This window comes from Chiloscyllium plagiosum, unplaced genomic scaffold (assembly GCF_037043375.1).
Source record: "Chiloscyllium plagiosum isolate Xiang-an unplaced genomic scaffold, Cpla_swu_hap1 HiC_scaffold_38, whole genome shotgun sequence".
NCBI classification, from domain to species: Eukaryota; Metazoa; Chordata; class Chondrichthyes; order Orectolobiformes; family Hemiscylliidae; genus Chiloscyllium; species Chiloscyllium plagiosum.
Window position 1 is genome coordinate 54,715,143 of NW_028270176.1, and position 24,155 is coordinate 54,739,297.

Here is a 24,155-nt window from a genome sequence, read left to right on the forward strand (position 1 = left end):
CAAATGGAGTTTAAAATGGAAAAGTGTGAGGTAATTCACTTTGGAAGTAGCAGAAACATAGAGTACTGGGCTAATGGTAAGATTCTTGGTAGTGCAGATGAACAGAGACATCTCTCTGTCCATGTACATAGATCCTTGAAAGTTACCAGCCAGGTTGATAGGGTTGTTAGGAAGGCATTCGGCGTGTGCGTTTTTATTGGTACAATCATCAAGTTTCGGAACCATGAGATAGAACACACCCACTCTTATAGTAATCACTTACCTTCCCGACCGGCTTTGCGCTCCGTCTGAACTTCCGCCCAGCTCCCGGCGCTCTCTGTTGCGAAAAGACCGTTGGCGTCGAGGTAAGTTCTTTATATCGTAATCACTTACCTTCCCGACCGGCTTTGCGCTCCGTCTGAACTTCCGCCCAGCTCCCGACGCTCTCTGTTGCGAAAAGACCGTTGGCGTCGAGGTAAGTTCTTTATATCGTAATCACTTACCTTCCCGACCGGCTTTGCGCTCCGTCTGAACTTCCGCCCAGCTCCCGCCGCTCTCTGTTGCGAAAAGACCGTTGGCGTCGAGGTAAGTTCTTTATATAGTAATCACTTACCTTCCCGACCGGCTTTGCGCTCCGTCTGAACTTCCGCCCAGCTCCCGCCGCTCTCTGTTGCGAAAAAAGTGGGAAAGCATTTCGCCAAAGTGACCACAGTTCTATTAGTTTGAAAATAGCGATGGAAAAGGACGGGCCGGATCCACAAGTTCAAGTCATAAAATGGGGCCAGACCAACCTTGATAGTCTTTACCAGGAACTTTCAAAAAGTGATTGGGGAGTCTATTTGCAGGGAAAGGGAAGTCGGCAAATGAGAATATTTTAAAAGCGAGATAAATTGAGCGTTCAGCTCCAGCATGTTCCTGTTAGTGTGCAGCTCACCGCTGACAGCTTTAGGAAACATTGGTTGTCTATTGACGGTCTGGTCAAGGAAAAGGGGGCACATGTCAGGAATAGCCAGCTGGATCAAGGGAATCCCTGAGGAGCAGAGGGGCTGTAGGAATACACTTTGCGTGGAAATCAGGAATGCAGAAAGTGCACTTGAAATAGCCTCAGCAGAGAAAGATGAGAAGAATCCAAAAGTGATTGTGCAAATACATTAAGAATATACAAGTAAGTCGAGATAAAATAGGGGCCATTAAAGATCAATGATGCCATCGATGTTTGGAACTGCAGGATATGACTAAGTCCCTAAACAAGTTTTTCACTCCAGAACTTACTATGGACAAAGACTGGGGAACTCAGGGTACAATTGGAGGTCTCTGCAATTCCAGTCTCCCCGCTCTCGGAAGGATGTTGTGAAACTTGAAAGAGCTTAGAAAAGGTTTACAAAACGTTGCCATGGTTGCTGCTGAATAAGCTAGGGTTATTTTCCCTGAAGCATCGGAGACTGAGAGGTGACCCTACAGAGGTTAATATAAACATGAGGGGCATGGATGGGGTAAACAATCAAGGTCTTTTCCCAGGGGTTCGGGACTCCAAATCTGGAGGGCGTAGGTTTAAGGGCGCCCTAAGGGACAGCTTTCTCACGCACACGGCGAGATGTGTATGGAATGTGCAGAGAGAGAAACTATTGGAGACGGATGTTATGACAACTTTTAAAAGGTATCTGGATGGGTATAAGAATTTTAATGGTTTAGAGGTCAATGGGCCAAATGCTGGTAAGTGGAACGGATTTATTTAGATCTTCTAGTCAGCATAGATGAGTTGGATTGAAGGCTCTGTTTTCATGCTGTACATGTCTGTGACTTGAAAAGAGCACATGTTACAGAAGAGATGGTGCTGGAGGTTTTAATACGCAAAGGTATGGAAAGCCCCAGGACCACATTAAGTTTATCCACAGATGATGGTTCATAGATGAAATGGACTGCCAACAGTTGGGAAGTCTATTGCGTCAGCAATTTCCTGAGTATCAATAGAAGACTGAGGAATAGGCAGAATGGGAAATTAGACAGATGCAGTGAAGGTTACACAGGGAAAATTGCAATGAATTCCAAAGATACCTGGAAAATTCCAAACTCCATCCCTGGCCTGTGCTGCTGCGTCTCTCTGGAGTGGAGAATTCTGTTGGTTCAGGATCCAGAGTAGCTGCAAGAGCGAGAGGCGCTGACAGAGGCAGCAATTAGAACCACACAGGGAGGGATATCACATGGAGAGATACTGAGTGATATCATTAGAGTGCAGAAAGGTATCAGGATCGAAAAATCATGTTGGAAGAATGGGTTTAGCTTCATGATGCACTGGTTTCAGTCCACAGGAATGAGCAACCAGTGAGCAGTTGAAGGGATGCCCCAGTGGTATCATTGATAGAGCGTGTATCCAAAACCTCAACTGATGTCAGGGGAGGCAGGTTTTAATCCCACCATCAGAAATGGTGGAATTTGAAATCAATAATTTTAAAAATAGCAATCAACAATCCACAAATAAGTATGGGACCATTGCTGATGTACAAAATAATCCAAACACTTGTGTTTTCGAGAAGGACATCTGCCCAACCTGACGTGGTCTGCACGACATCCTCACAGCAAAGTGTTTGCCTCTCAATTACCATCTGAAATGGCCGAGCAAGTTACTCAGCTCAAGGGCCGCTAGGGCTGAGCAAGAAAGGCTGGTCAGCCAGAGACACCCATATCACATAGCTGATTTAAAATATAATCCATTAGGATGGACCCACTGGAACCGTGCTGGGACCAGCGTCCAGGCCAATCATGTTGGTAGGTTTATGGACAGAGCTCTAAAATGACAGAGAGGATGAAGGGACAGAGTTCAGTTGAAAGGAGCTTTCCAAATCCAAAGAGAAAAGGTGAAGCAGCAGAACAGCACAGGGATGTAGCTGAAGACAAGCAGAAGGGAAAAGGATGGACAGAGTTTAACGAAAACTGTACATCAGCCAATAGGTATGGTACAGGAAATTGTGGAAAGAGTAAATTATTTTTTTTTTGGAGTGGACAAAGTCTCGTCAATGAGATAGATGGGTTTGCGACACAAAGATAAAAGATGTTTAGACACCATGGAGATGTGGTTGCAGGTTGAACAAAAGATGGAACATCAATATTCAATGGCTCAAAACCTTGCGGAAACTCAGGCAAAATTGGTAACGCTAACAATAATGGATAACAAAGGCATTACAGAGAAAGCACTTGGCATAAGATAATGAAGTAGAGTCAGTCTGAATGTAAATTCTGGCTACTACTTGCCAAGGACACAAGCAGCGGAACAGATTTCGGCCACCGAACAGCATTTCGTTGCTCATCACGGCATTAAGCAGGATCTCATTGGAATGTTTAATAAAGGCATTGCGATAATTTAGTGAAACTTCAATATTCGTATAATCGGGACAATCACACTGACAACAGTGATATTGGAAGAGGAGTTCCGAGATTTTTTTTTCAGTATTTCTTTGAGTAACACATTGTACAACTGGCTAGGGAAGTCACTACCTCAGACCGACCGTTATGTGATGAAACTAAGTGAAAGAGTAATGTCACCTGGAGAGATCCTCTGAGAAATTGTGATAAAGTGCAGTTTAAAGAAATATAAAGTGAATCACAGAAAGGACAAGCTACAGTGAGACACAAAAACAGCCAATGAAATGAGTTTGAGAGGAGAACTGACCAAGGTAAACAGGCTAAACAGACTGAAACATGTGTCTGTAAATGAACAGTGGAAAATATTTGAATACAGTGTAAAACACGCAGCAAACGGACATTCCGTTGAACAGACAAAGCCTCAGAATTCCTGGAACTGATCTCTGCAGAAAACCACTGGTCACCGAGCTCCGGGCTGAATACTTTCCATCTTTCAAAACCCTCTGTCTTCTGTGAGCCACAAATTCTGTATCCAGACAGACACGTTTCCCTGTATCCCATGCCTCCGTAATTTCTGACTGATCCATAAACGTGTTGTGTCACACTCTCGAAGGATTCAATAAGATTTGTGAGGCATGACCTGCCCCTTACAAAGCCATGCTGACTATCCCTAATCAAACTATGAATCATAAATCCTTTCTCTCACAGTCGTCCCTAATAATCTGTATACCACAGACATTAGACTGACAGTTCTGTAATTCAAAAGATTGTCCCTATTCCCTTTCCTGAACAAGGGAATAACATTTTCCTGCCTCCAACCATCTGGTATGACTCCAGTAGACAGTGAGGGTGCAAAGGTCATCGCCAACGGTGCAACAATCGCTTCCCTCGCTTCTTGTAGTAACTTTGGACATATCCCTTCGGGTGCAGCAGGTTTATCTATTCTTACGTTTTACAAAATTCTCAGCACATGCTCCTTCATAGCATCAACCTGGAAACATGTATCAGTCCTTTTCGTCGTTGAATACTCTAGGTAATGTAGCATGGCTGAGTCACCTAACCTGCACATCTTTGTGCTGTCGGTGGAAAGCGGAGCACTGGGAGGAAACACACACAGACGATGGGAGAACATGCAAATTCCACCGGGGACTGGAATTAAAATCAGGTCCCTGGTGCTATGAGACAGCAGTGTTAACCACTGAGACACCGTGCTGCCCATGTAACCCTCTAGAGGTCTATTTGATTCTTGCTTCCTCAACCATAAGTCAGCTTCCTTCTTCCTCTTCACGAGACGTTCTACACCCCTTAGAAACTTGTCAAATGCTTTGCTGAAGTCCATTTGGACAACATTGACTTCTCTGCCTTCATCCAGCTCTTGGCAACCTCCTCATTCCTGATGAAGTGGTCCGGCCAGAAATGTCGATTTTCCTGCTCCTCAGATGCTGCCTGACCTGCTGTGATTTTCCAGCAACAACCTCTCAAGTCTGATCTCCAGCATCTACAGACATCACTGGCTCCTCTTCCTTGAAGAGTCAATCCGGTTTGTGAAACATTGTTATCCGCCCACAAAGACATGCTGACTATCTCTAATCAGCCCGTGCCCTTCCGATTATACTTAGCTTCTTTCTCTTAGAAGCTCCTCCAACAACTCCCCCATCACTGGGCTGTAATCCCCTGGCTTTTCTCTGCAGCCTGAAGTGATGGAACAACATTAGCCGCCCTCCAGTCTTCCGACACATCACTGTGTCTGTTGATAATATAAATACCTCTGTTAGGGACACTGCAATCTCTTCCCTAGCTTCCCACAATGTTCTAGGATCAACCTTTACTTATTTTACGACTCCAGCACTTTATCTTTTCCGTTTCGCATTCTTTCCAAGACATCACTATTTGTTTCTCCAAGTTCCTGAGCTTCCGTGTCTTTCTCCACAGTAAATTCTGACAACACTATTTTGTTTAATATCTCACCCATCTCCTCTGGTTCCACACATTGGTGACTTCATTGATCTTTAACGTGCCCTCTTCTCTACCAGGTTACTCTTTAGCCCTTCTTGAAACTTGTGCAAAGGCTTCTGAAAACTCATATAATCCATAACCTCCGGACCACCACACATCCCCGACACCCTTATCTACTCTGCCATTTATATTCACACCAACAAATAAAATCCAACAGGCTCAATAACAAATTCTCTTGTATATAATGTGTTTCTAAGGGTCCAGTTATTGTTTATTGACATAACCTTTCTAAAACATTTCAGCTCCCGACTTACTGTCAGGCTCACACTATTTGGTTTCAGACTGACAGCAGAAAGGGTTGTGGGAGTTCTTGCTTATCAAGATGAAAAAGGTAGCTTACAGGGTCATCAGGTTCTAGAGAAGGCAAATCAAATACTGGCACTTATTTCAAAGGGAATGACGTCTGAAAAGAGGGAGATCTAGGGTAAGATACAAGCAGACCACACCTAGAATATTAAGAGCAGTCTGAGTGCGCTAAGGAACAACATTGTCACATTGGATCCAGGCCAGAGAAGGGTCACTCGGCTGATCCTGTGAATGGAGGGATTTTCTAATGGGAAGAGGTGGATTAGACTGAGGTTGAACCCATTGCCATTCAGAAAACATGAGAGAGAAGTTGAATGAAACATTCAAGATTCTGGTGGGCTTTGACAGGTTAGATGCTGGGAAGCTAGAAAACAGAGCAGTAGAGCACAGTAATAGGCCCTTCGGCCCACCATGGCTGTGCTGTCCATGATGCTATTCTAAACTAGTCCCATCTACCTGCACATGGTCCAGATCCCTCTATTCTCTGCCTGTTCAAGTTTCTGTCTAAATGGCACTTCAATGCTTTGCTCATATTTCTGCTTCTCCGACCTCCTTCAGTAACTTTCACTCTCTACGTTAGAAAAACGTGCCTCACACATCTCGTTTAAACTTCCTCTTTCTCAGTTTAAATGTGCTCTAATGTTTGAAACTTACACATTGGAAAAGAGATTCCGACTATCCACATGGTCTGCTACGTCCTAATTTTATTTTCCCCTCCTGGTCGCCTGTCAGTTTCTGATATTCTTACAAAACAATCCAACTTTGTTAAATTTCCTCTTATACCTAACACTCCCTTCAAAAACCTAACACGGGAAACTTGCTGATAAACCCCTTTTGTACCCTCTCCAAAGCCTCCACATCCTTCCTATTGTGTGGAGATGAGAACTGCACACAGTACTCCAAGTGTGGCCAAACAAACGTTTTATACGATTACAACATCAGATGCAAACCACTATACCCAACCTTGTGACCGATGAAGGCCAGTGTTCCATTTGCTTTCCTTCCCATCTGACACACTTCTGTTGCCATTTTCAGGGAGTTACTGACTAACACCAAGATCCGTCTGTATATCAATGTCCCGCAGGATGTTAACTTTCTTCTTGAATTTGACATGACCTCAGACTTGTCCAACTTAAACTCTATTTGCCATTTCTCTGCAAATCTTTCCAACTGATCTGTAACATCCTGCAACCTTGGATCTCCTTGCTCATTTACCCCCAACTCCATCAATTTTCATGTCATCTGCAATAATTCTCTCTGCCACTTCCTTTCGTTTCAGTGGTGTGAGAATCTGCAACCAGAGAGCATAAAATCCCAGCAAGTGCTCATCCATTTAAGATGGAGATGAGGACGAATGTCTTCATTCAGAGGGTAGTAAGTCTGTGGGAATTCCTGAATGCAGGGGCCTGTCGAGGCTGGGTCATTAAGAATATTTACAGCAGAGATGGTCAGGTTTTAATTAATCCGGGAAACAAGGGTTTTGTGGAAAAGGCAGATAAATAGAGTAGAGAATCATCAGATAAACCATAATCTGACTGAAGGGCAGAGCATATTCAAAAGGGCCAAATGGCCTAATTCCGCTCCTCCATCTCATGGTCGGAACTCAAACTCAATTTGTCCTGCATAACATTATGATGCTCGACTCACAAAACACCTTTATAATGGGATTACTAGATATTTATCATTACATAGCATTTGATCTATAAAAGACAATTTTGTTGATGGATCCTTGATGTGATGTTATAGAAAAACGTCTCGTATACAATCCAGGATTCCCTCCATTTCAGCCCTGATACTCATTAGTTATCCAGTCGGGATGGAGACTACTGTCACACACATTTACTCTACTGCCCTTGCTACAATTACATTCAGTATCCTGACTGTAACCATATTGGCATTACCATCACTGGTTGGTTCCTATAAAAGAATTCCTGCTAAGGCTGCTGCTACTTGCTTATTCTCAGCTCCATTCAGATAAGACTCCAAATTTTGATCTTCACTTCCACATGAATGTCTCATTACTGCGTTCACCTCATTCTTTCTTCACAACTTGTTGGCTTTTTGCCGAGCCTGCCTCGATCCCACAAAACCCTTCAGTATTCACTTCCCTGCAATGGCCATCTGCAGCTACATCTCCTGAATGACAGTTCGATCATATCTGTTCACTGTCATTCCACCTCCTTTATAGCGAATGCAGGGAGTCATTCCCCAGTAGTGGGGTGTTGAACAGATGGATAGAGGTTACAGAGGCTCGAGGATGTTCGAGTTAAACAGAATTACATCTGGTCAAGAACGTCAGTGGGACAAAGGGGTTTGTGGATTGGAGGAATTTACAGAGAGAGAGGGAGCTGGGTTAGATTCTGGAGATAGGGATAGGGATGGAGATAGGATAGAGGCAGGCAGACTGATAGGCACAGACAAAGGGTCTTAGAGGCATAGTTATAGAGTCATAGAGATGTACAGAATGGAACCAGACCCTTCGGTCCAAACCGTCCATGATGAACAGAGACCCCAACCCAATCTCGCCCGACCTGCCAGCACCTGGCCCATATCCTTCCAAACGCCTCCAATTCATAATCCCATTCAAATGCCTCTTAAATGTTGCAACTGTACCAGCCTCCACCACTTCCTTTGGCAACTCATTCCATACACGTACCACCCTCTTTGTGAAGAAGTTGCCCTTAGGTCTCTTTTATATCTTTCCCCTTTCACCCTAAAACTCTGCTCTTTAGTTCTGGACTCCCATACCCCAGGGAAAAGACTTTGTCTATGTACCCTGTCCATGCCCCTCATAATTTTGTATACATCTATAAGATCACCCCTCAGCCTCCGACGCTCCAAGGAAAACAGCCCCATCCTGTTCAGCCTCTCCCTATTGCTCAAATACTCCAACCCTGAAAACATCCTTGTAAATCTTTTCTGAACCTTTCAAGTTTCACAACATTTTTTCCGATAGGAAGGAGACCAGAATTGCACGCAATATTCCAACAGTGGCCTAACCAATGTCCTGTACACAACATGACCTCCCAACTTTTGTACTCATTACTCTGACCAATAAAGGAAAGCTACCAAACGCCTTCTTCACTATCCTATCTACCTGCGACTCCACTTTCAAGGTGCAATGAACCTGCACCCCAAGGTCTCTTTGTTCAGCAACTCTCTCTAGGACCTTACCGTTAAGTGTGTAAGTCCTGCAAACATTTGCTTTCCAAAATGCAGCACCTCGCATTTATCTGAATTAAACTCCATCTGTCACTTCTCAGCCCATTGGCCCATCTGGTCAAGATCCTGTTTTAATCTGAGGTAACCTTCTTCACCGTCCACTACATCTCCAATTTTGGTGTTATCTACAAACTTACTAACTGTACTTCTAATGCTTGCATCCAAATCATTTATGTAAATGACAAAAAGTAGAGGACCCAGCACCTATCCTTGTGGTGCTCCACTGGTCATAGGCAACCAGTCTGAAAAACAACCCTCCACCACCATCCTCTGTCTTATACCTTTGAGCAAGTTCTGTATTCAGTGGCTAGTTCTCCCTGTATTCCATGAGATCTAACCTTGCTAATCAGTCTCCCATGGGGAACCTTGTCGAACACCTTACTGAAGTCCATATGGATCACATGTACTGCTCTGCTCTCATCAATCCTCTTTTTTACTTCCTCAAAAAACTCAATCGAGTTTGTGAGACATGATTTCCCACGCACAACGCCATGTTGACTATCCCGAATCAGTCCTTGCCTTTCCAAATACATGTACAACCTATCCCTCAGAATTCCCTCCAACAACTTGCCCACCACCGAGGTCAGGCTCACCGGTCTATAGTTGCCTGGGAGTTTCAGGGTGTTTGGGGGAGAAGAGTATTGTATATACTAACAGACATATGGAAGACTGTAGTGAATGAGGACGTTTAAATATGTAAGCGCACTTCTAGGCTCTGGAGGCGACGATTGCACAAACTGAAAGAGATTCTATTGTCGGGAGGGTTGGTGGGGTTGGGGAGGAGTTGAGGGTGAAGTTTACATAGATTAAGTTTGAAGAATTGGAGAAGGATAAGGAGATTACATTTTTTTTCATAGCTAAGGAAGGATTTTAGGAGCTGGAGAAGTTTGCACAGATAGGGAAAGAATAAGAGGTTAAAGACAAATACATTGACATGGAGGGTGGTGTTAGTAGGAGGAGCTTACAGGGAGAAACAGCACTGTCAAGGTTTACAGGGATGAAGGAATTTAGTATTTACTGGAAAAATGTAGGGATTAGGGAGTTAGGGATTGGAGAACCTGACAGAGACAAAGAGCGTTGTGTGGATTAGAGGAGATTCCAAACAGAGAGGATTATTGGGACTGGAGGATATTACAGAGATCACAAATACAACATGGGGCAGGATTGATGCCTGGGACCTCTGTGTTGTCTCAGTGAGTACCAGTACAGCACAGGTGGGAGCAGGACTCTCACAAGATGGTGGGAATGAAGCCTAGAATGTTGCTGTTCCTTGCCCAGAACTGTGTCTATGTCCTGTCTTCCACGTCTGAATACAGAAGACCAGTAACTCCTCCCTGTGCTGTTTACTGTGAGTGATCTAACTCGCTGCGGGCTTTACTGAAGGCTCCAGATCTCACTCTCCATCTCTCTCTGGCTGCCCAATTGTCTTCAATGTGGTAATGGACGAGAATTAGGAATTCGGCTAAGTCAGGAACATCCTTATTACCTACAGGAGACAGAGAAACAGACAGAATGGGAAATTAGACTGAGGCAGTGAGGTTGACTCATGTCGAGTTGCACTGAGTCCAATAGACACCTGGAAAATCCCAGTCTCCATCCCTGGCCTGTGCTGCTGCGTCTCTCTGGAGTGGAGAATTCTGTTGGCTCAGAATCTCAGACCAGCTGCAGGAGTGAGAGGCGTTGACAGAGGCAGCAATTAGACCCACACAGTGAGGGATACCACATGGAGAAATACTGAGTGATATCACCAGAGTGCAGCAGGTTTACAGAATCAAACAATGATATCAGAAGATCTTGGTCTGATGCAGTGGGAACTGCTACCAGTTCTAAGGGAGAAGTCACCTATTTTATTGTGTTGGTACAGTGGTGGAACCAGTGTCCTGGTCAATCATATGACCAGGATTGTGCAGAGTGCTTTAAACTGGCACCCATGAGAAGGTATAGGGCTCACCTGAAAAGAAATCCGAATTCCACGGGGAAATGTTAAAATATTGAAAGATGGGGACGTGGCTGAGGACGAACAGAAAGAAACAGGAAGGAAGTGAGTCAACTAATATTGTACATCAGCAAATATGTTTGTGACAGGAAATTGTGATAAAAAGTAAATTACTGCTTCTAAATTTGGATGAAAGAAATATTTGCAATAAGGGATATGCACGTGTGACTTGTGATTTCTATCTAATCACCATCAGAGACATGGTCACAGGGTGAACAAGAAAGTGGGGCATTAATATTCACAGCTACACAACGTTGTGGAAAGTCAGGCAGAATGGGAAGAAGGATGGGGATCTCTCATCGTTCGGGATAACAATGGGATGATCAAGAAAATATGTGGCCTTAGATGATCAATCAGTCGTAGACCAAATTCTGAGTAATAAGGGTCAGAACACAGAAGTGCAAAAGCAGTGTTAAGCCTCCTTTACAGCATTACATTGTGAGACACTGGATTAACAGGGAATTATTTGAATTTGTAACAAAGGCATTGGGATAACAGTGAGGTGATTCAACTTTCCTCTCTCATCATCGCATTGGTGATGGGTCACAGATGAGGCTGACTAGCTCCCACACTCAGGGGGAGTCTGTAGGTGGCTGTACAGACCGATGTGGCCTTCCACAGACTCTGTAACACTTGGGGCAGAAAGTGGCCATGTGAATTGGGTGGGTGCGGCTTTGGGCTGACAGCACGCTCCTTGTGCTGTTTTCTCCTGGATTCTCCACAGTAAATCCAAACACTTTTTTTCAGATCTCCCCCATCAACTGTGATTCCACAGAAACGGCCTCATTGACCTTTCAGGGGCTTTTTTCTCTCCCTCGCTATACTTTAGCCCCTGTTGAACCTTGTCAAAATGCCTCTTAAATTTTAAATATTCCCCATCACCAATAGCCTCCCACACCCATATCTATTCTATCATTTATGCTCATACCAAAATATAGAATACAACAGATTTAAAAATATTCTGCTTCCAAAAAAAACATATTTCTCCCATTATTTGTAAGTGTCCAGATATCATTTATTGTCATAGCCTTTATAATACAGTACAGCATGTTCCCGACTTACTGTCAGGCTAACACCGTTTGGTTTCAGGCTGACTTCACAAAGAGTTTTGATCGGCAAGTTCAACACAGCATCTTGGGCCCGTTCCTGTGCTGCACTTTTTTACGTTCTATTATGTATCTCGACCAAGAAAAGACTCGGGCCTCTCAGGGATGAAAGAGAAATGAAAGAGGTTGTTGGGGAGGTGGATTGGTAAGGACAGGGAAGGGGAGGTGAGGTGGTAAGAACAGGGAATGGAATACAATGTGTAAGAGGGAGCCATGAAGACTAAAAGCAAGCAGGAGCATAGGAAAGTCTGAGTGATGTTTGTGAGGGAGGCCACATAAACGAGTGGAATAAATTAACAGCACATAGCTCAGGGACATGCAGCGATGAAACCCTCATTTGAACATGACTGGAGGGAATAACAATAACCTATCACATCGGATTAAAATCCACATTAGTAAAGGTGGCTCAGATTGGACAATGGAAAAGAGATTGTCACGGAGGACAGGGATTAAACAGAGCAATGGATGGACATGGATTCATATCCACAGAAAAGTGATCACACCAGGGCCTGACCAATGAACCGCAGCAAAGCAAGTTCAGTATTGGATTATAGATGAATGCTCAATAATATTCACCTCTGAACCAATTTCATTGTCCTTCAATGTAAACTCTCCGGCTGGACCTTTTAGCTGAGAAGATAGCACAGAACTGGAATCAGAGAAACACTTCAGTTTTCATTCCTTCTATTTCTCTGCAAAATGAGATGACAAAAGACACATGTTGAGACACATTCAGAATAAACAAATATATTTCTTGGTTTGAGTACTAAACATCCACCTGTTAAAGGAGTTTCCCAAATCCAACATCATAAATTCAGGACGTGAATCTACAAAATGATTTGAGAGATCTCGTAATTTAATGACAAGGTTATGTTATAGAGGCGATTTGAGAGATTTGATATATGCATCACATATTTTTCTAACCGCCAATTCTGTTTTTCCAACTATTATTTGGAAAACAAAAAGTTGGAAAAAAAGGAAAAAAAGTTCTTCATGAACAGAATCAATCTTCTATTATAACTGAATTGAATGGCGGGCCTAGCTACCCGGAATGCCCAGCAGTGATGAAAGCACTCTATACTCACGAAAGGCGAGGGCAGCACATTGGCAATATCGCCTTTATCTCCGTTGGAAATGGGAAGAGATGCGTTTCTGCACATGTTAAGGCTGCAGGAGCTGGAGAGCTTTTAAAAACTCTTTCAGCGATAAGCGAGCACGTCGAAAGATATGGACGGAGAAAAAGAGTGAACTATTCCACTCCAGTGGCACAGTGGTTAGCACTGTTGCCTCACAGCGCCAGAGACCCGGGTTCAATTCCCGCCTCAGGCGACTGACTGTGTGGAGTTTGCACGTTCTCCCCGTGTCTGCATGGGGCTGCTCCGGTTTCCTCCCACAGTCCAAAGATGTGTAGATCAGGTGAATTGGCCATGGTAAATTGCCCGTAGTGTTAGGTATAGGGGTAAATGTAGGGGTATGGGGTGGGTTGCGCTTCGGCGGGTCGGTTAGACTTGTTGGGCCGAAGGACCTGTTTCCATACTGTAATGTAATCTAATCTAAACCCATTACCCGGTGCTGCAGTGTCCTTTAGCTTTATAACAGGTGATCTTTGAAACAAACAGCAGTCTACCTGAATCTCTGGATTTTTTTGCAGGTGACATTTGAAGCAAATGGTGCTTGAGAATCCAGGCCTTCTTAGTTAGAGGGGAGTTCTTCAGGGTCGATTCTTTGGCCGAACCAACTTCAGCTGCTTGGCCAATCACTTTCCCTTCATAAGTAGGGATCTTGGTTGACAATTGGACAATATTCAGCATCATTTTCAATTGCTCAGATACTGATGTAGCGCATATCCATGTATTTGGTTTGTACGTTTGCTCGCTGAGCTGGTAGGCTTGTTGTCATTGAGCTGTAAATGTGTTGCTGGAACAGTGCAGCAGGTCAGGCAGCATCCAGGGAACAGGAGAATCGACGTTTCGGGCATAAGCCCATCTTCAGGAATGAGGAAAGTGTGTCCAGCAGGCTAAGATAAAAGGTAGGGAGGAGGGACTTGGGGGAGGGGCGTTGGAAATGCGATAGGTGGACAAAGGTCAAGGTGAGGGTGATAGGTCAGAGTGGGGTGGGGGCGGAGAGGTCAGGCAGAAGATTGCAGGTTAGGACGGCGGTGCTGCAGAGGCGAAAATTCAACTCACCTCTTGACTGCCTTCCTACAAGATGAAAGTCAGGTGTGATACGGAATCCTCTCCATTCACCTGGTTGAATGCTGCTTCAACAACATAAAAAGCTCATCAACATGTGGGACAGAACAGTACTCTTCATTACCAATAACCTTCACCATTCCCTTTCTTCACCACTGATGTACAGTTGCAGCAAAGGGTATCATCTCTTGTATAACATCCTTCTGGACAGTGGCCTGTGCTATCCACCAGTTGGCTACGTACATCGCTCAACAGGTTTGCACCTCAGGACGCACAATGTCTCATAGATGAACTGACCACAGAAATTATTTAACATTATCCAGTTAACATTTTTTTTTTAAATCACAGACCGAGAAGACATAAATATGTTGTGTTTATGGGAAAGGATTCAACAGATATGTGAGGAGATCAGCAACATAGAAATGTCTGGTTTGTGAGAAGGATTGCAAATTCACAGGCCAGCTGGAGACTAATCGACAATGACATTCTGGGGAGACACCGTTCACCTGTTCCATATGTGGGAAGGGATTTACTCTGTCATCCAACTTCATTTAACACCAGTGGGTTTACACTGACAAGAGAGCTTGCCCCTGATTGTGAGGAAAAAAACCTTTAAGATCTATAAAGGTCTTAAATTCAATGGTCTTTATTTAACCATCACCCTGTTCCCATGGGAGAGGAGTCACTTAGCTGATCCATGTGTGGAAAGGTATTCACTTGGGGATCCAGATTCATGTCACACAAGCGTCTTTATCATTGGGAAAGAAGCTTTGTCTGCTCCGTTTCGAAGGAATAAACTTTACAGTTCTGCCTAATGTCAACTGTTAGTTGACACTTGGGAGGGACCAGTGATCTGCTCTGTGGGTGAGAGGGATTCATTAAATCAACAAAGCTTCAAATACATAGATATGGCCATTCTAGAGAGAGACTGTACGCTTGCACTGAGTGTGGGAAAGAATTCACTTCATTACCTGTTCTCAGGGAGCACCAGTTCATTCACACCTTTTACTTGCTCCTTGTGAGGGAAAGGGTTCACTCGGTTCTCCTACCTCAGCAGCTATGGCTTTGTTCACACAAATGAGAGAACATGTCACTGCTCTGACTGTGAGAAGAGTTTTATGAGTAGCAATGATTTGATGAAACACCAATAAGCACATTGTGGGGAAAGACCATTTACCTGCACTGTGCGTAGCAAGGGATTCAATTATTCATCCCCACACATGGTACCCCAGTGAGGGGGCATCGGTTTAGCTGATTTTGCGCTGTTATTGGTTTGCAGAGCAGCGTAATGCCAACAGCATGGGCTCAATTCCCATTACCAGTTTGAGGTTACCCTGAAGGACTCTCCTTCGCATAATCTTCCCTCTCATGAGGTCTGGAGGCCCTCTGGTCAAATCACCATGAGTCGCTTTTCTCTCTTTTAAATAGAGCAGTCCCTATGGACTGCTAAGACTATGGTGACACACCCATTCCAGTGAGGTCGGGTGTGATGGTAATCTGCTGTTATTGCATCCAGAACTGAACTGTATTCATTCTGTCAGCAGTGGTTTACTTCATTATCTCTTTAATTGAACTAATGTTTAATTGTTCTGGTATCAATCACAGTTTTTTTTCAACCATGATTTCTCTCCCATGAAATGAGATTGGTAGATATCCATTTACTGCCCTGTTCCTGAGCCTTTTATTCATGGCTAAGGCTTGGTTTGTATTTCTAAATGTATTTTCACACATTCAGGATTTGTGAATGTGGTTCATAGCAACTGAAGTCATAGTGAAGTGTAGTCACTGTTGTGGGGGATACAGCAGATAATTTGTGCCGATGTGCAGTGGGAACCCAGTCCCACAGTGAGAGCACGTGAATGTTTTGTCATCAGTGTGAACACATTGATGGGACTACAGTTCCTGCGAATTTATAAAGCACTTCCCACACTCTGGCATTGAAACAGTTTCTTGTCACTGTGAACCCGTTGGTGTATCTGCAGGATAGATGAATTAAGTGCATCTTTTCCAAAATTCAGAACACCAATGTGAATTATTTGGTTCTCAGTGACTTTGATTATTGAGAGGTCCTTCCCCACATTCAAAGCAGGTGAATGGTTTCTCTCCAGTGTGAAACCATTTGGATTTCAGCAGGTTTCTGGAATCAATTAATTTCCTCCCACACACAGCAGATGAGTGGTCTCTCCTCTGTGTGATCTCTCTGCTGCTGTCCCCGCAGATTAAATGACTGACTGTATCCTCTCCCACAGTTAGAGCAGGTGAACAGCCTCTCTCCAGTGAGCTCGCAGATGTGAAGTGAGATCAGATGTTGACCTGATCCCACTCCCACTTTGAGAACACTTGAATTGTTTCTCATCAGTCTGAACTTTTTGATGGTGCATCAGTTCCTGATAACTTTTAAAGTATTTGGCGCACTCTGGACAATTAAATGGTCTCTCCTCAGTGTGAACCCTCTGGTGTAACAGCAGGTTAGATAACTGAGCAAATCCTTTCCCACACTCCGAACAGTTGAAAAGTTTTTTTTTTCCCAGTGTTCAGAGCAGACGAGAAATTGAATCCTTTCCTCAATCACCACAATTCCAGTTTATCTCCAGTGTCCCTCCGTTTATATTTTGAAAAGCTAGATGATTGGCTGAAGCCCCGCTCACAGAAAGACCAAGTGAATGGATTCACTCAAATGTGATGTGGATATTCCAGACAATTCAGGATTTATTGCCTGTTGCTAATTTTACTGGACAAGGTGACGATGGGCTACCTTCTTGAACAACTGCTGTCCATTTACTGTTGGTCGACCAAAAACACAAAGAAGGGAAAGTCAAAATTATAACCAGTTGCACTGGAGGAATGGCAAAATATTTCCAGGTCAGGATGGTAAGTGGTTTGTAGGGTTTTCCTATCTATCTACTAACCTTTCATTTTAGATGCAAGAAGTTGTGAGTTTGAAAGGTATTGTTTAAGAAGCTTTGGTGAATTTCTGCAGTGCATCTTATGGATAATACAGACGGCCTGCCTGAGTGTTTTGAGGTAAAGAAAGTGAATCTTTGTCGATTCTGTGTCAGTAATGTGGTGCTGATGAATTCGGCTGCTCTCTTCTGAATGTTGTTGAGCTTTGCCGTATTGTTGGAATTGCACTCAGGAGTCCTCAAGAAGGGCATGACTGAAATGTCTCTTGCTACTCCGATGATGCCTTATCTGCTGTGCATCTCCTGCGCCATGCTTTCTCAACACTGCACTCAACCAGGCAAGCAGGGAGTATCCCATCATGTTTCTTACTTCTGTCTTGTAAAGTAATAAACGATAGTTGGGTAAAGAACCCAAACAAAGAGAAGCACAGTTGGGCAAAGAAGTGGATAACGATCAGGTTCAGAGAGTGAATAGTTGTTAATGGAGACTGCTGGTCACTGCTGTGTTACCCGCTGTAGAAATCCCAGACTCCGACCTGCTCTTGTAGCCACAGTGTTCATATGGCTAGTGCAGTTAGTTTCTCATAGAAACTGGGACTTTTACAGCACTGAAAGAGGCCTTTTGGCACATCTCGCCAATGACAGGCATCAAGCATCTATCCACTGTCATCCCATTTTCCAGAACTTGGTCCGTAGCCTTATGCGTGATGGTGCTTCAAGTGATCATTGAAACATATTTTTTAATTCCACCAGCTCCAGTGAAATGCCATTACCATACAGATGTTCCACTTGAATCCTTTGTCCTTTCGTAGAGGACATTCCCTCTGAGACACACTCGTGCATTCTGTCTTCACTCCCAAAACCTCCCCACCCCCACAGTCCCATTGAATCTTGCCCTGCAATCACTGACGATGTGACCCATGCACACATACACAGCAGATCAGAACGAGGAGCAGGGGTAGGCCATCCAACCCTTCGAGCCTTCTCCACCATTCAATAAGATCATGGCTGACCTTTCCATGGACTCAGATCCACTTACCTGTCCTCTCGCTGTGTCCCTTCCCTGGTCTATTTTCTAAAAAAATCTTAGCTTTATAAACGTTTACTGAAGTAGTGTTAACTACTTCACTGGGCAAAGAATTCCACAGATTAACAATCCTCTGGGTGAAGAGGTTCCTTCTCAATTCAGTGCTGAATCTTCTCCCTCTAATCTTGAGGCTACGCTCTCTTGTCCAAGTTTCACCGGCTCGTGGAAACACCTCTCCCCTTATGCACTGATTTAACACTGTGATCCAGATTTCAAAAAGTATACTCAGCCTTCATCTCAGTGTGCCAAAGGCAACTGTACGCTGCCTATGTGGTATAAGAATTCCCTTTCTGACATAGATCTGGGCAGAGATGCGTTTTCACTGTAGAGATAATCGCCCCCTTTAGACAAAGGAATTCAGATGTTTGCCTTCGTATTGGCACTAGTAAGAGTTCCATGCTGAGTCAGTGTGTGTAACATGGAGAGAAACAAATCACAATATGAAGTTTGGGCTGAGTGTTGTTTATCTATCATTTTGAATATTGTTTCAAATTTGCAGTGCTTATCTTTAAATGCTTGTTCTTGAAAGCTGTGGCAGATGGAGGTTGATGGGTGACATTATGGAAGTTCATAAAATCATGAGAGGCATGGATAGGGTGAATAGCCAAGGTCTTTTCGATAGGATACGAGACTTCACACATAAAGGACTTAGGTTTAAGGTGAAATGGGGAAGATTTAAAACGGACGAAGGGGCAATGTTTTCACACAGAGGGTGATGTGTGTATGAAATGAGCTGCCAGAGGAAGAGTGGTAGAAGCAAGTACAGCTCCAACATTTCAAGAACATTTGGACAAACATATGAATGGGAAACGTTTAGATGCATGTGGGCCAAATGCAATCAGATGGGACTATTGTAGCTTGAGAAACCTGGTCAGTACGTGATATGACTGTATGAATCTAGAAAGTGGTGAAAAGGGAAGAAAATATTTGATGTAAGCAAATTGGCAGGAAACATAAAAACAAGCATTATAAACTTTCCTGTGTAAATAAAAACAGTTCTAGTTGGGTGTGTGACCTTTGGTAGAAATGAAGTCAGGAAAGTATATTGAAGACATTTTGAGGATATGACTGGGAAAGTGGCTCAAGGGAACAGGCAGATAATTTACACCAGTATTTTACATCATTTCTCCCAGGGGAAAGCACTGTAAGTATATCAATGAAATAGACAAAATGGTAATAGGAAGGAAGTTCTTGAACCATACCTAATGAAAGGAACAAGGTTTCTAAAAAGCAGATAAGAGTAAGAATAGACAGGTCAGCAACAATTATGAGTTGGTTTAAAAAGAAGTGGTCACAGTCTTGGGATCATTGCTCCCCCTCTATCAAATGTAAGTTCTGCTGTTTGTTTAAGTAAGCAGTAAGTGCGGTAGCTTTAATGGGTTGTCATCAGGTTTTGTTACACATGGTTCTGACCCTGACATATTCACCCACACTCGTCACTAAACCATAGATCAGCTTCATGGTAATGGTAGATTGCGGAATTATCCTGGGGAAAAAGTTACAGATTGTGGTTGAATATAATTCTACTGCTGCTGCTTCTGTTATGATTTCAGCATCACATGAATGCCCAGTTTGAGCTGCAATATCTGCAATACAATTCTGCTACCTGTCCTCATTTCATACCGCGACCCGGTCACCCATCACCACTATACACAGTGACCCACCCTGGTTTCTGATGTGGGAACACTTCTTTTTTTAATTTTCATCCTATTAGAGTCTCTTAATGATGTCATGATGCAATTATGGCATTCCTCAATACCATGTAACGTTTTCATCTGAATCTTTTCCCCTCCAGTAATGCCATCTTCTGTTTAAAGTGATTAAACTAACTCTGCAGGGGCATGGGAACCTAGACTGCAGCTTTAGTGCGCAGGACCTGGAGTGGAGGGAGGTTAGGAACATGGCATCAATCTCAAACGAGGGTGCCTGTAAACAGGAAAGTGACTTGAAGTGTGTATACTTCAATGCAAGAAGTATACGAAATAAGGGAGGTGAACTTGCAGCTTGGGTTGGTACCTGGGACTTCGATGTTGTGGCTATTACGGAGACATGGGTAGAACAGGGAGAGGATTGGCTGTTGAAGGTTCCAGGGTTTAAATGTTTTAGTAGGGTCAGAGGTGGGGGTAAAAGAAGGGGAGGTGTGGCATTGCTTGTCAAAGATAGTAGTACAGCGGTGGAAAGGACGATGGATGAAGACTCGCCATCCGAGGTAGTTTGGGCTGAGGTTAGGAATAGGAAATGTGAGGTCACTTTGTTAGGAGTTTTCTACAGGCCTCCTAATAGTCCTAGAAATGTAGAAGAAAGGATTGCGAGGATAATTCAGGAGAAGAGTGAAAGTAATAGGGTGGTTGTTATGGGGGTCTTTAACTTTCCTGATATTGATTGGGAAAGTTTGAGTGCGAGCAGCAGCTAAGGTAAGACAGTTTGTTTTAAAATTACTTACCGGTAGCGGGCAGCGGTGTTTTGTTTTCTCTCTTTACAGAAAGAGCGGGAGCAGCAGGGGGAAGTGACGAAGACCGGAGGGGCAGCCGGGTAGGGTTTTTTTTCCCTTTAAAAGCGCGCAGGAGAAGAACCCGAGGCACTACAGAGGCAGTGTCTCCCACCCGCCCTCCTCCTCTAACCTAAATAATAAGACCTGCTGTGGTAAGTAGGTAAGTGCTGCATTTTGCTTGTTGTATTCTTTAGACCCGGTTTTTCTTATTTATAAAAGGTTACTTTCAGAGGGATGGCAGTGAAGGCAGTGCAATGTTCCTCTGGCAACATGTTTGAGGTGAGGGATGCTATGGACGTCCCTGCTGATAACACTTGCAGGAAGTGCACCCATCTCCAGCTCCTCCAAGACCGTGTTAGGGAACTGGAGCTGGAGTTGGATGAACTTAGGATCATTCGGGAGGCAGAGGGCTTCATAGATCGGAGCTTTAGGGAAGTAGTAACTCCAAAGATGGCAGATAGATGGGTGACAGTGAGGGGGACTGGGAGGAAGCAGCCAGTGCAGGGAACCCCTGCGGCCGTTCCTTTCAAGAACAAGTATACCGTTTTGGATACTTGTAGGGGGGACGACTTACCAGGGGCAAGTAACGGGGCTCAGGCCTCTGGCACGGAGCCTGTCCCCGTTACTCAGAAGGGAAGGGTGGAGAAGAGCAGAGCAATAGTAATTGGGGACTCGATAGTTTGGGGCACAGATAGGAGGTTTTGTGGGAACGAGAGAGACTCACGTTTGGTATGTTGCCTCCCAGGTGCAAGGGTACGTGATGTCTCTGATCGTGTTTTCCGGGTCCTGGAGGGGGAGGGGGAGCAGCCCGAAGTCGTGGTCCACATTGGCACCAATGACATAGGTAGGAGGAGCGCTGAGGATGTTAGGCAGGCTTTCAGGGAGCTAGGTTGGAAGCTCAGAGTTAGAACGAACAGAGTTGTTGTCTCTGGTTTGTTACCCGTGCCACGTGATAGAGAATTGAGGAATAGGGAGAGAGAACAGTTAAATGCGTGGCTACAGGGATGGTGCAGGAGGGAGGGATTCCGGTATTTGGATAACTGGGGTTCTTTCTGGGCAAGGTGGGACCTCTATAAACAGGATGGTCTACACCTGAACCTGAGGGGCACCAGTATCCTTGGTGGGAGGTTTGCTAGTGCTCTTGGTGGGGGGGGGGGGGGTTTAAACTAACTCTGCAGGGGCATGGGAACCCAGACTGTAGCTTTAGGGTGCAGGACCTGGAGTGTAGGGAGGTTAGGAACATGGCATCAATTTCAAAGGAGGGTGCCTGTAAACAGGAAAGTGGTTTGAAGTGTGTATACTTCAATGCAAGAAGTATACGAAATAAGGTAGGTGAACTTGCAGCGTGGGTTGGTACCTGGGACTTCGATGTTGTGGCTATTACGGAGACATGGGTAGAACAGGGAGAGGATTGGCTGTTGCAGGTTCCAGGGTTTAAATGTTTTAGTAGGGTCAGAGGTGGGGGTAAAAGAGGGGGAGGTGTGGCATTGCTTGTCAAAGATAGTATGACAGCTGTGGAAAGGACGATGGATGAAGACTCGCCATCTGAGGTAGTTTGGGCTGAGGTTAGGAATAGGAAATGTGAGGTCACCCTGTTCGGAGTTTTTTACAGGCCTCCTAATAGTCCTAGAAACGTAGAAGAAAGGATTGCGAGGATGATTCAAGAGAAGAGTGAAAGTAATAGGGTGTTTGTTATGGGGGACTTTAACTTTCCTGATATTAATTGGGAAAGCTATAGCTCAAGTTCGTTAGATGGGTCAGTATTTGTCCAATGTGTGCAGGAGGGTTTCCTGACACAATATGTAGATAGGCCAACAAGAGGTGAGGCCATACTGGATTTGGATCAGGGTAATGAACCAGGCCAGGTGTTAGAATTAGAGGTAGGTGAGCACTTTGGGGACAGTGACCACAATTCGGTGACTTTTACTCCAGTGATGGAGAGGGATAAGTGTGAACTACAGGGCAAGAGTTATAGATGGGGGCAGGGAAATTATAATGCTGTGAGGCATGACTTAGGATGTGTGGCCTGGAAAAGTAAGCTTCAAGGCAAGGGTGTAATTGATATGTGGAGCTTGTTCAAGGAGCAACTATTGAGTGTCCTTGATAAGTATGTGCCCGTCAGGCAGGGAGGAAAGGGTCGTGTGAGGGAGCCGTGGTTTAATAAGGAATTGGAATCCCTTGTTTAATGGAAGAGGGCGGCCTATGTAAAGATGAGGCGTGAAGGTTCAATTGGGGCGATAGAGAGTTATAAGGTAGCCAGAAAGGACCTGAAGAGAGAGCTAAGAGCAGCAAGGAGGGGACATGAAAGGTCCTTAGTTGGTAGGATTAGGGAAAACCCTAAGGCTTTCTATAGGTATGTCAGGAATAAAAGAATGACTAGGGTAGGAATAGGTCCAGTCAAGGATAGTAGTGGGAAGTTGCGTGTGGAGGCTGAAGAGATTGGCTGAAGAGACACTGAATGAATACTTTTCGTCAGTATTCAATCAGGAACAGGACATTGTTGTCAATGTGAGTACTGAGTCACAATTAAGTAGAATGGATGGCTTTGAGGTATGTAGAGAAGAGGTGTTGGAAATTCTGGAAAGGGTGAAAATAGATAAGTCCCCTGGGCCTGATGGCATTTATCCTAGGATTCTCTGGGAAGCAAGGGAGGAGATTGCAGAGCCATTGGCCTTGATTTTTATGTCCTCGTTGTCTACAGGAGTAGTGCCAGAAGACTGGAGGCTCGCAAATGTGGTTTCCTTGTTCAAGAAGGGGAGTAGGGATAACTGTAGTAACTATAGGCCAGTGAGTCTCACTTCTGTTGTGGGCAAATTCTTAGAGAGAATTGTAAGGGACAGGATTTATGAACATCTGGCTAGGAAAATGTGATCAAGGATAGTCAGCATGATTTTGTGAAGGGCAGGTCGTGCCTCACGAACCTTATTGAATTCTTTGAGAAGGTGACTAAGGAGGTGGACGAGGGGAAAGTGGTAGATGTGGTGTATATGGATTTTAGTAAGGCGTTTGATAAGGTTCTCCATGGTCGGCTACTGCAATAAATACGGAGGGATGGCATTGAGGGTGAGTTGGAGGTTTGGATTAGGAATTGGCTGGCTGGAAGAAGACAGAGGGTAGTAGTTGATGGTAAAGGTTCATCTTGGAGTGCCGTTACTATCGGTGTTCCGCAAGGATCTGTTTTGGGACCATTGCTGTTTGTCATTTTTATAAATGACCTCGAGGAGAAGTTAGAAGGTTGGGTGAGCAAGTTTGCGGATGATACGAAAGTCGGAGGAGTTGTTGACAGTGAGGAAGGATGTGGCAGGTTACAGCGGGATATAGATAAGCTGCAGAGCTGGGAAGAAACGTGGCAAATGGAGTTCAGTGCAGCTAAGTGTGAGGTGACTCACGTTTGTAAGAGTAACAAAAAGATGGGGTACTGCGCTAATGGTCGGATACTTGGTAGTGTGGATGAGCAGAGGGATCTTGGTATCCATGTACACAGATCTTTGAATGTT